This window comes from Silene latifolia, chromosome 1 (genome assembly GCF_048544455.1).
Source record: "Silene latifolia isolate original U9 population chromosome 1, ASM4854445v1, whole genome shotgun sequence".
Lineage (NCBI taxonomy): Eukaryota > Viridiplantae > Streptophyta > Magnoliopsida > Caryophyllales > Caryophyllaceae > Silene > Silene latifolia.
Window position 1 is genome coordinate 124,526,826 of NC_133526.1, and position 12,462 is coordinate 124,539,287.

Genomic DNA, 12,462 nt, shown 5'->3' on the forward strand with positions numbered 1-12,462 from the left:
ATTGCATTATCTCAACTAACATTTCCATTATCTCAATATATACATCTCCAAACCCTAACTGCAACAAACTCCAAATAAATTAACCCTCCTTAATCTTTCAAAACAAACTCCAAACTCCAACAAAATGAATGATATCATCCTTAAGACTCTTACTATGATCGAGAACAACAACAGTTTCATCCACCGGTTGCTCCATATTGAGGAAAGTTTCAGGAGCTACCTTGCGGATGCTCGATCCGTACTGAAGGATGCCAAAGAAGATGGCTTGACGGAGCAGCAGCAGTTGTAGCTATATGACGATATAGCAACTGCTGAACGGAACCTCCAAATAGCCAAGGAGGAGAGGACGGATATGATAGAGGAGAATAAGATCCTCTATGAAAATATAAGAATTGCATTTTTATTAATGTAATTTTTTTTTAATTTATGTATTTATAAATATATATATATATATATATATATATATATATATATATATATATATATTATGTTTATCTTGCTTCTTCATCTTGCTTCTTCTTTGTTTTACTAGCTAATTATGCGAACAATACTTAAAGAAATAACATAATGGTCGATAAAAACACATACATGCAAATGAAATAATTAGAAAAAGAAAATAATGACGATGAAACTAACATTGACGGCGAGATTTACTTGATAATTACAGAACATAAGAGACGATGAAATCAACAGTGACGGCGAGAAGATAAAGCGACGATGAGAAAGAGAGAAAGAGAGAAAGAGACGATGAGAAAGTGTGTGTTTTGTGTTTGTGTTTGTCTGCTGTGTTTGTCTATTAAGGTTTGTGTTTTGTGGCTGCAGCAGACTTGTGTTTGTGTGGTTTATAGTATGGAAGGTATTGACAACGGTTATTAAACAACAACCGTTGTCAAATAAGTTTTAACAACGGTTGTAAATCAACAACCGTTGTCAAATAAGTTTTAACAACGGGTTCCAAAATCAACCGTTGTGATTACTTTTCACTAACTTTGCGTCAATTTTGCGCCATATTATTAACAACGGTTGTGCATGTGTAACCCGTTGTTAAAACTAATAACAACGGTTTTTATAACCATACCCGTTGTAATTCATTTTAGTAAAATTCGCGCCATACATTCTACAACGTCTATTGTGATTTTCGTGAATACTCGTTGTTAATGGGGCGTTGTAGTTGCCTGGATTTAAAGTAGTGCAAGCTTCCTATTTTGGCCAAGACAACTCCTTAAGTCCTTCCTCTTGTGCTCTAGCTCTTATATCTTCTTTTGGCCAGCCATGTGATGCTTCCATGGGTGATTAAATAATCATTGTACTTATTAGTTTACTTTCTTGCTTTTTATTTAAATTTTCAACTTGTGTAAGAACTTTATGTAAGGCCTTAGGGCCACTTTTGTACCGGCATTTTAGGGGTCTTTTGGACCGTTAGATGCTAGGCTAGATGGATAGTGAGGATTGCTTGGCTTGGCCTATAAAAGCAAAGCTTTCCTCATGTAAAATTGAGATTTGATGAATGATAAACACAAGTTAGAAACTTTGTTTTCTACTAATCTTCTTTGCTTAGTGCTAGAAAACCCTCTATTGCTTAGTGCTTAGAGTTGAGTGATTCCATTGCTTAGTGCTTGGATTCATCTTAGGCTTAATCTAGTGTCTCAGTGCTTAGATTAAGTCATATCCCAAGTCACTCAATTCTAATCATACTTGCAATCCACTATTCCATCGTGTTAAATCGTTGATTTGCACAGCCCAGCCGAGTGTTCAAAATCGAGTCCCAAAGTTTATGTCCAAATTTTAGTCATTTTTATCACAATTAGACAGTCTATTTCATTGTCCAAATCGAGTCTTAATTATTCAAAAATCCGAGTCTTGAGTGTTTTTCTTCAATTTCTACATCAGGTTGGTTTGTGCCAAATCTAGATCAATGATCTTACCCAAAAATACTATAAAATTTGATTGCCAAAAAATAAGTATAAAAAAAATTCTTCAATCACTGCCAAAAAATTTGTATACCGTCAATCATTGCTATAATCCCCTATCTACTAAAAGAATAGAAGAAAGAATCATTTTTTCCGCCTAAAAAATATTTCCTAAAATTGGACTTTGTATTTTTTGCATATACTATATTATATGTATAATGAGTTATAAAAGGGCATAATTTTAAATATAAATATTTTTAAGATTCAATATATTACGTTCCCCACAAAATATTTTAAATGAGTTATTCATGATTTATTACAGTTTTAATTTGAGTAAGTCTAATTATAATTTTTCAAATCAAAATATAATGATAAAAAACATGAAAAATTAATTAATTGTCAATTTAAAATGTATAAATAATACACTAAAAAGGTAAACTATTATCTATACCGTGCATAGATTGCACGGGGTCTATACTAGTTTTATTATTAAATAGTTACTTTCTATTAAAAAAATATTTACATTTATAGTCTTAAGATAAGACCGTTTACATCAATTGCATCAGAATGAGTTGCATGGCCTATTTTGGCCTCTTCATCGTATATTTAGAATCACTAAGAAATAAATGCCCAATCCTTCCATGTTATAGTTTGCTTATTTTGCCGGTAAGGGTGAGTTTGGTGGTTAAAACTTAGGTAAAATCCTAAAAGACTCAGGTTCAAACCTCCCCAAGAGCAATGGCTGAGAGTTTCCTCGTCACCAAAAAAAAGGGAGGGGGGCTAATTTAGGGGAAATCGCGTTTTTGTAGTATCTAAGTAGGGACAAAGATGGAGCACGATGGCCGTCGAATGACTGGAGTAGGCCCATATATTGCACGGGGTGGTAGCCACACATGACGCCCCATCAACCTACTTTCTTTATTGGACCCCTTCTATAGTCCAACCCTTAAAATTGCCCATTTTTGTGAAATTGTTCAACATTTTTATGTTACGATTTATGCTAATGCATCATGCTAGGATGTGTTAACTGGGTCATTCAGGTCAGTTACGGGTCGGGTTTGTAGGAAATCATTTTTTACATATCACATATTTATTTTAAAGTTTTAGTCATAAAAACTTAAGGATCTTATGCACGCAAAATAAAATACAAGAGTGAAGGAAAACCGGTTCCTTACGTTGGATATTTCGGCTATTAGGGCACTAGTAAGGTCTCCTACCTTACTTAGTTCTTGAGCTTTTCCAAATGGATGAACAAGATTCAATATAGAATCTCTCCTCAAGGATTGTACCAAGAAAACCTCCTTAATACAAATATTAATTTGAATACTAGATTTAATATTTGTTCCCTTAAAATTATTACTAATATTATAAGTATACTACCTCTAGTATTTTTGAAATAATATTAGTGATTTAGTGAGAGTTTTAATTATTTTGTTCAACAAAAAAATTAGAGAGAAGAACTAATTCAAGTGAATGAATAATGTTAGAATGAATTAGTGTAGTGTAAAAATGCACTACTTGAGTGTGAATGGGAGGAGGCCACCGGTTTTTTGGGTGGGTAGGGTGCCCAATAAATTTTTTAGTTGCTCTTCACAAGAGACTAGCCATAATAGTCTATAATTAGTAGGTAATGATTATGTTACCCACTAATTAAAATAATCAAGGCACAAAAACTCCTTCCTTCTTCCATTTACACGGTCCATATGGTTAATATAGATCCCATTTTAACTTTGTCAATTTGTTAATATGTAATGTGTGACATATTGGACATGTTACTAGACATGTTGTTTAAATAATGCATTTTTAACATATTAAAAATCATTATATAAATAAAATAAATCACATACAAAATTAACTAGTAATTCACAATTACAATTACTTAAAATGGGTCATATAATTATAAATCACAACTACTTGTATTTATAATAATCAATTCATTCTTATTTCAATTGTTTCATAAACAATAAATAAACCTTAAGTAATAAAACAATTTAATTACTTAGAACGAATCTTATTTAATCAAATTACAATAAGATACGTATTATAACTCACAAAATCATTTGTTCAATTTTAAGGAATTAATTAACTTGTATCATCATACAATTAATTAATTAGTCAATTAAGAATGTTTCCCTAGAGGTATGACCTTAAGGGATCAACTGATCACCACCGTCACACGACAAAGAATGTGTCAAACTCTAGTCAGCCAATCATTACCGATTAATGTGGATCAGTTGACAATAAAATGTTACATTCCCTTATGTATTCTTAATATGAGATTTAAATATGTGATCGCATTATTGTCGAGGACACATACTCCAACAATCTCCCACTTGTCCGCGACAAGTGTGCGTCATCAATTCTCTTGTCCTATTACTATCTCCCACTCAATGCAAGGTGTCTTGCAGGTCGTACTTGCATTTGATCATATCGTGAGTGGTTTTCTCGATCCGGAGAATAACTGTCTGACCGGAATTTATCTACCATAGATACCTTCCAAGCGTGGCCACGCATTTCCAGTTCATTGCTCCTCGAGTGGCCTTGAGATATTAGATAACCCTGACGGGGATGGACAATTCCTATTGCACTCTTCCCTTCGATTAGCCACAGCTCATCATGACCAAAAACATGCCCATTAGACCCCAATTACGAAGGTCGCCGAACATAAATCAAAGTCATTCTGAAACTGTGCCATCTTAGGCGAACAATTATTAGTCAAAGAATTGACTCATAAGAATACCATAGTAGCTCTCGCCACGACCAGGCTATAAAAATTGCCAGAACTCTATAAGCGGTCATAAGTCCGACAGAGTGTCCCTCACAGTCTGCCTATGTAATCGACTAGTCATCTCTTATAACTCTATGGCACTTGAACTTGCCATCAATCGCATCACATTCTAGTTGCTACGAGATGTCACCTCATGTAAGAAACTAGGGACGAATACTATGTTGATCCAGTTCACTTTAATGGAGTTCAATATTGTCCCAACAATCCCATTTGGATGTAACAAAGTATAAGATGAGTTAATAATAACTCAAACAATAAATGTGATTATCACACATGAGTAGTCAATACCATGTTGCTACTCCATGTCTTATAATCATTAGTGCACTTGCATGACGCAATAAAAGTTTAGTTTGTGAACATACCATGTGTCTATGTGCCCAAACTTTCTGAATTGCGTTTTCCTTCAACTTCATGTTATACCTTATATCATGAATTTTACTAAATACATGTCTAGACTTCATACCAGACATAGGTTCTTAAGCTTAAAAGAAGCTATTAGTGTTATCACACAACTTGTGATGTGGGTTTCGGTAGACAACACTTACTTATAGTTTTAACGTCCACCACTTAATCACAACGCACTTAGGTTCATTTCGTAGAAATTTGCAATGGATGATAATAGAATACTCTTTTCTAGTCTTGTACTCCTTATGTCAATAATCTGCCTTGGATTTTCACAAATCCAAATGAGTTTGGAAACTTGAGTTTGTGTAACTTCTTAACACACAACTTATTTCTCTTCCAAACCATAGAACAGATCATTAGTTCTCCTAGAGAATTCATGACGGTTCTTTAAGGTTTACCAATAACTCTCATATGGGTAGACTTGTTATCGACTTATCATGCTCCAAGCATTTAATTTATCTAGGACATATGCATAATGGTATACATGATTGTACTAATGGCGGAAACATTAGTAATCATATTCATGTAGACAATAGTTCTTAGGTTCAAGTGAATAATCATAGCTCTATGATAATTCAAATTTCATCAATATGAACAACCTACTTAACTGATTGTATTAAGAAGGATCATTATCCTCATAAGATACCTATCTGAATGTCGATCCAACATCCCATGTTATAATAGATATACATAATGCCAAATATCATCCAGAATTGAAAACCTATTTGCACGTCATTTTTCAATGAGTAATAAGTTATGCGATTCATGGAGGATGATCGCTCCCACTGAACTTCATGTCTAAACATGACAGTCATTTGCTCCCACTCAAGTCCATGTGTACACATGTTTCTCCATGGAAACACTACATAATGGAATTTTCATTGCTTCTCTAAGTATTAATCAAAACCATATATGTCATTCACATATCACTTTCAAAATACCCATTTAGGAAGTGGCTTTGATACTTTACTTACTTTTATAATGAATAGCAATGTTTTGAATCCTTAGCTTAGTTAACAGTTAACTTAGTTCTTGTAGACATCGACATGTCACTGTATGCAACTATTAATCAAAAACTTCTATTTACTTTGGATTGGTTTCAACAATCCCAAATAAATCCATTTAATTGCATAGATTTTAGTTTCATAGGGCTCTTAAGTAAAATGTCGAATTTTAAGATCTCTTGTAACTTCATAGATCATGATCTATATTTCAAAAGAACCCCTTCTTTTGGTGTCCTCATATAGTTTCCTTAAGAACATCTTATTTTGGTCTCCTCGAGTAGTATCTTTAAGAACATCTTCTTTTGGCCTCCTTGCGTAGTATCCTCAAGAACATCTTCTTTTGGTCTCCTCGCGTAGTGTCCACAAGAACATCTTCTTTTGGTCTCCTCGCGTAGTATCTACCTTCTCAAGGCTTACCTTCTCAAGGCTTGTGGCTAAAATTTCTCCCACTCTATCTTTAGAAAAATATCCTATTTCTCCAAAGATAGCTTTTGAGCCACAAATAATGATGGTTAAGGAGTAAAATAAAGACTTTTAAAAAGATAATTTAGACAAGATGATTTGAGTTGGATAGGTGAATCAAATTAGGTTGGTAATGTTCCCTTATATGAGTTCAACAACTCAATCTTAACTTCATAATTGATCTTTCATAAGTAAGTTGTGACTTTTAGTCACTATGACATAAGGAGAATCGAATTCATAGCTTATGGACATATAATGACGCGATCATTATAATCGTCTATATAATAAATTTAAGTCGATAATCTTATGTTTCTAGATGCAAGTAAAGTATGATGATAAATTTTAGAACAACCAATACGATAAAGTAAGTGACTTGGGTTGCAAACCAAGTCACCAGAATCCAAAATACAACCATTGTTTTAGGAAATAGCAAATTCCCAAGTCGAACGAGGAAATTTAAAATAGTTCTAAAATTCCAAAATACAATACAAAATAAAGACAAAATAAAGCCAAGCTCCCATTGATCTAGCACCATGGGCGGCTATATCTAGCTTCCCTCAAGATCTCCTATGCTTGCTTTTCTTTGCCCTTGTCCTTGCTCGGGTGCCCTAATTACAATAAAAAGGGAATTATCACAACTTGTATCACAATAGCAAAGTTGAGATCGAAACATAAAAAGATAGGGATAATTAAATTATCTACTGGAATCACTTTTCCAGCTTTGATGTCGCCTAGGTACTTAGTACAATTCCTCTTCCAATGCCCAATGCCATTACAATAGTGGCATTTGTCCCCGGACGGGGCACCCTTCTTGGACTTAGAGGAGCTAGCTTCACAAGCTTTTCCCTTGTTCTTAAAGGGGGTTGGCTTCTTACCCTTAGCGCCACCTTTCTTGAATTTTCCCTTCCTCTTTTGATTGATGTTGAGCACATCCTTGGTGGTTCTAGCATTTAGCCCCATATCCCTCTCAGCTTGCACAAGCATTTTGTGCAATTCATCGAGGGAAACTTTCAAGTTTTGGATATTAAAATTCACCCGAAATTGAACATATGCTTTAACCTTGTTCAAGGAATGAAGAATTCGATCAATGATGAGTTCTTCGGGAATGTCTACCTTTTGCATTTTCAACGTCCCAACATGTTCCATCAACTTGAGCACGTGAGGACTAACCTTTTGGCCCTCCTTAATGTTGATATCGAAGAATGCGGATGCCGCTTCATATTGAATGATCCTCGGAGCTTGTGAAAACATGGTCACAAGCTTCGTATAGATCTCATAGGCGGTGCTAATCTTTATAGCACTCCTTTGGAGTTCGGCCTCCATGGAAAAGATCAACACATTTTTGATCGCGGCCGACTCCTTTTGGTAAGTCTCATAGGCTTGCCTAGCGGCGGGAGTAGACCTAGCGGTCGGTGCGGCGGGAGAGGCCTCGGTGAGGTAACGAATCTTATCGTCACCCTCCGCGGCTAAGCGGAGTTGGGCGTCCTAATCGGCGAAGTTTGACCCATTGTTTTCTAGTTTACAACGATCCATGAAGGATCGAAGCCATGAAACATTGGTGAGAGTGTTCGAGCTAGTGGATGCGTTTGAGATTGGAGTTGCCATTGCAAATGAGAAAACAAATTTGACTACAAAATAAAGATGAAGGAATTAATAAACATCTATTGTTTTAATAATAATACTTGTTAACATTTTAAACAAGTTTTAAGCATTTATATAGTGACCTCATCCCAACTATTATAAATGATCGCGAGATCCAAATTCATATTAATTCGGGCACGGTGAGCCGATTCATCCCTTATCAATATAACTCGGTGGATTAACTCTTTAATCGATTCTACTTCTAGAACTCTCGGTCGATAAAATTACTCTAATATTTATCTTTAGCCCGGAACACATGCGACTACGGTCACGAATACTTCCGTTGAGCTCCATCCAAATTTCGATGTAATAACATTTTACTACCCCACTTCGCCAACGTAACAAGGTTTGTATTACGGTGAAGCCGGCTTAACTCCCTTATGAAATTGGTACTTCATGGGTTCTACTATTTGGTAAGGCTTTATCTCAATTATTAATTTTGCGAGAGGTCATGTCAATTTATTATCTATCACGTTTTAAGTGAACTAAAGCGGTGAACTACGATAATTATAATTGACATGGTCGATGACTCAATTAAATAAAATGCATGTTTAGTTATGGCGATTTAGCGATGCATGCAAACATATAAAGAAAATGCTAAGCATAAAAATAAATTTCTAGTATGGCCTTCCTAAAATAGTAAATCTAATAAACTATTACAAATTCGGAAACCAACTCCTTTGGTCCCTAGAACTTCGGTCTTGGCACGCATCTCGAGGTAACTCCGTCTTCATGGAAACTCCGGAAAATTACAAATAATAAATAAAAATTACATAATTTCCTATTATACATTTGTAATAAAAATAAAAATAAATCTATTAAATTACAAAACGGTGATACGAGATCACAATAATTACAACCAAATCGATATTCCTATGCATTTCGGGTAATACCAATTAAAAACTAAGGCCATACTAAGTAAAATTACATAATTCAAAATTATATAAAATAAAAATATGACAATCATAATTAAAATGCAGCATTATAAAATGTATGAACATGCTTAATTTTATGCCAAATCTCCTTTTAAGAGCCAATATCGTATATTTCATCGGTTTTTATGGATTTGCGTGATTATAAACTTGTTAAAATCACAAAGTGTCTCATAAATTCATATTTATGTTCAAGTTAATTACCCTAACCATCTTAGGACTCAAAACTTAGTCTTCACTAAAATTTTGACAATAACTCAACTTGATTTCTTAGTATTGTTCATTATGGACCAAAAATACAATATTAATTATAAACTCCAAATTAAATTATAAAAATTCCAAATAATTTCAAAAATTGAAATTCAAACTCATGAACATTCTGGAAAAATACCATGACACTCATAATGTTCAAAACTTAGGTTAAAAAAAAAATTTGAAAATTTTTAAGAAAGACATCGTTGCGGTTTATCGGTTTTAACAACCATGACCATTAAAATATGAGAAATATAATTTTAATCAACTTTTCACTTTTAGATCTGAAATGCGGGATAAAATGCAACATATGATGTTTTTCTATAGTCATGAAATATGTTTTAGCATTATAGGCTAATTTAAGTCACTATTTATTGAATTTGTACTCAAAAATTCATAAATCATGCAAAAGAAGTACAATACGTCTAAGATTTTTACACACACTGAGTAAAAATGCATGTGACAATATATAAAATTTCCATGACCAGATTCTAAATTGAACTCATATTAACCTAAAACCCTTTAAATTGAATTTAAGCTTATAAAATCCATATTTCATGCAAAATAACTTAGTTATTCACGAGATTTAACATGCCATCAGTAGGTAATATATGTGAAAACATATCCAAAAACCACTGAAAAATTCAAAGTTTAACTATTTTTCGTCCAAAAATGACATTTTTCTCGTAAAAATCACATTTTAATGCCAATAATATATAAAATGAACAATAAAAATCCATAAATCGTCCCATATGACCTAAAATCCATTTAGGACCAGAAACTTTTAACATGCAAAATTATTTCATGATTTATCTTCATAAATCCTAAATAACAAGTTTTATTTGTTAACAAATTAACTAGGAAAAACTAACCCGATTTTGCATGCAACAACCGTGTTGCTCTGATACCACTTGTAGGAAATCATTTTTTACATATCACATATTTATTTTAAAGTTTTAGTCATAAAAACTTAAAGATCTTATGCATGCAAAATAAAATACAAGAGTGAAGGAAAACCGGTTCCTTACGTTGGATATTTCGGCTATTAGGGCACTAGTAAGGTCTCCTACCTTACTTAGTTCTTGAGCTTTTCCAAATGGATGAACAAGATTCAATATAGAATCTCTCCTCAAGGATTGTACCAAGAAAACCTCCTTAATACAAATATTAATTTGAATACTAGAATTAATATTTGTTCCCTTAAAATTATTACTAATATTATAAGTATACTACCTCTAGTATTTTTGAAATAATATTAGTGATTTAGTGAGAGTTTTAATTATTTTGTTCAACAACAAAATTAGAGAGAAGAACTAATTCAAGTGACTGAATAATGTTAGAATGAATTAGTGTAGTGTAAAAATGCACTACTTGAGTGTGAAGGGGAGGAGGCCACCGGTTTTTTGGGTGGGTAGGGTGCCCAATAAATTTTTTAGTTGCTCTTCACAAGAGACTAGCCATAATAGTCTATAATTAGTAGGTAATGATTATGTTACCCACTAATTAAAATAATCAAGGCACAAAAACTCCTTCCTTCTTCCATTTACACGGTCCATATGGTTAATATGGATCCCATTTTAACTTTGTCAATTTGTTAATATGTAATGTGTGACATATTGGACATGTTACTAGACATGTTGTTTAAATAATGCATTTTTAACATATTAAAAATCATTATATAAATAAAATAAATCACATACAAAATTAACTAGTAATTCACAATTACTATTACTAAAAATGGGTCATATAATTATAAATCACAACTACTTGTATTTATAATAATCAATTCATTCTTATTTCAATTGTTTCATAAACAATAAATAAACATTAAATAATAAAACAATTTAATTACTTAGAACGAATCTTATTTAATCAAATTACAATAAGATACGTATTATAACTCACAAAATCATTTGTTCAATTTTAAGGAATTAATTAACTTGTATCATCATACAATTAATTAATTAGTCAATTAAGAATGTTTCCCTAGAGGTATGACCTTAAGGGATCAACTGATCACCACCGTCACACGACAGTAATGTCAAACTCTAGTCAGCCAATCATTACCGATTAATGTGGAGTAGTTGACAATAAAATGTTACATTCCCTTATGTATTCTTAATATGAGATTTAAACATGTGATCGCATTATTGTCGAGGACACATACTCCAACAGGGTTAACGCGATTCAAGTGATATTGGGCTTGAACGACTTATTTGGTTTGATTCGGGTTTGAGTTGGATCACTTACGGGTCGAGATAATGGGGACAATAATTACAACAAGTCGGTGGCGATTTTTTGACAACAATGACTGTTTTTTTTTCCTGATACTTTGTAAATTACTTTAAAAATTTTGTTAATACTATAGGACTTTTTGTATAATTTTTTTGAAAATATCTAGTTTTTAAGTAAATAAATTATTTTGGGATATTCTCTCGTGTACCCCTTCAATTTTTTCATTTTCTAAGATGTACCCCTCTTTTCTTGCAAAAAAAAAAAACTTTGACAGTCAATAACTCTTGGCTACATGTTCAGAATACGATAAATTTTGTTTTTTCAAATTGACCGTCTTTAAGACATCTTCAGTTTGAAAAAGAATCCGCCAACGTCTCAACTCGTAGTCGAGAATTATGGTCGGTCAAAGTTTATTCGTTAAAAAAACTTTGACCAACCATAACTACCGGCTACGAGTTCAAAAAGCGGTGAATTATTTTTTTTCAAATTCATGGCCTTGACGAGATAATTGGTTTGAAAAAAAAATTTACCGTTTTCTGAACTCGTAACAGAGAATTATTGTCGGTCAAATTTTTTTATGAAAAACAAGGGGTACACCTTAGAAAACGAAAAAGTTCAGGGGTACGCGAGAGAATATCACAAACATTTTTTATGAAACTGCACGCAAAAATCGGCAATAAAAATTTGATTTGGCTCCAAAATCGACAATAGTATTAAATAAAAAGGGTTTTTTAATAATTGCCGCCACAAAGTAATTTTTTTTTTAAAAACTGCTACCAATTCAATATTGTTGGCTGAGTTTAAAACTAACTACCACATGAGGCTAGGAAGCA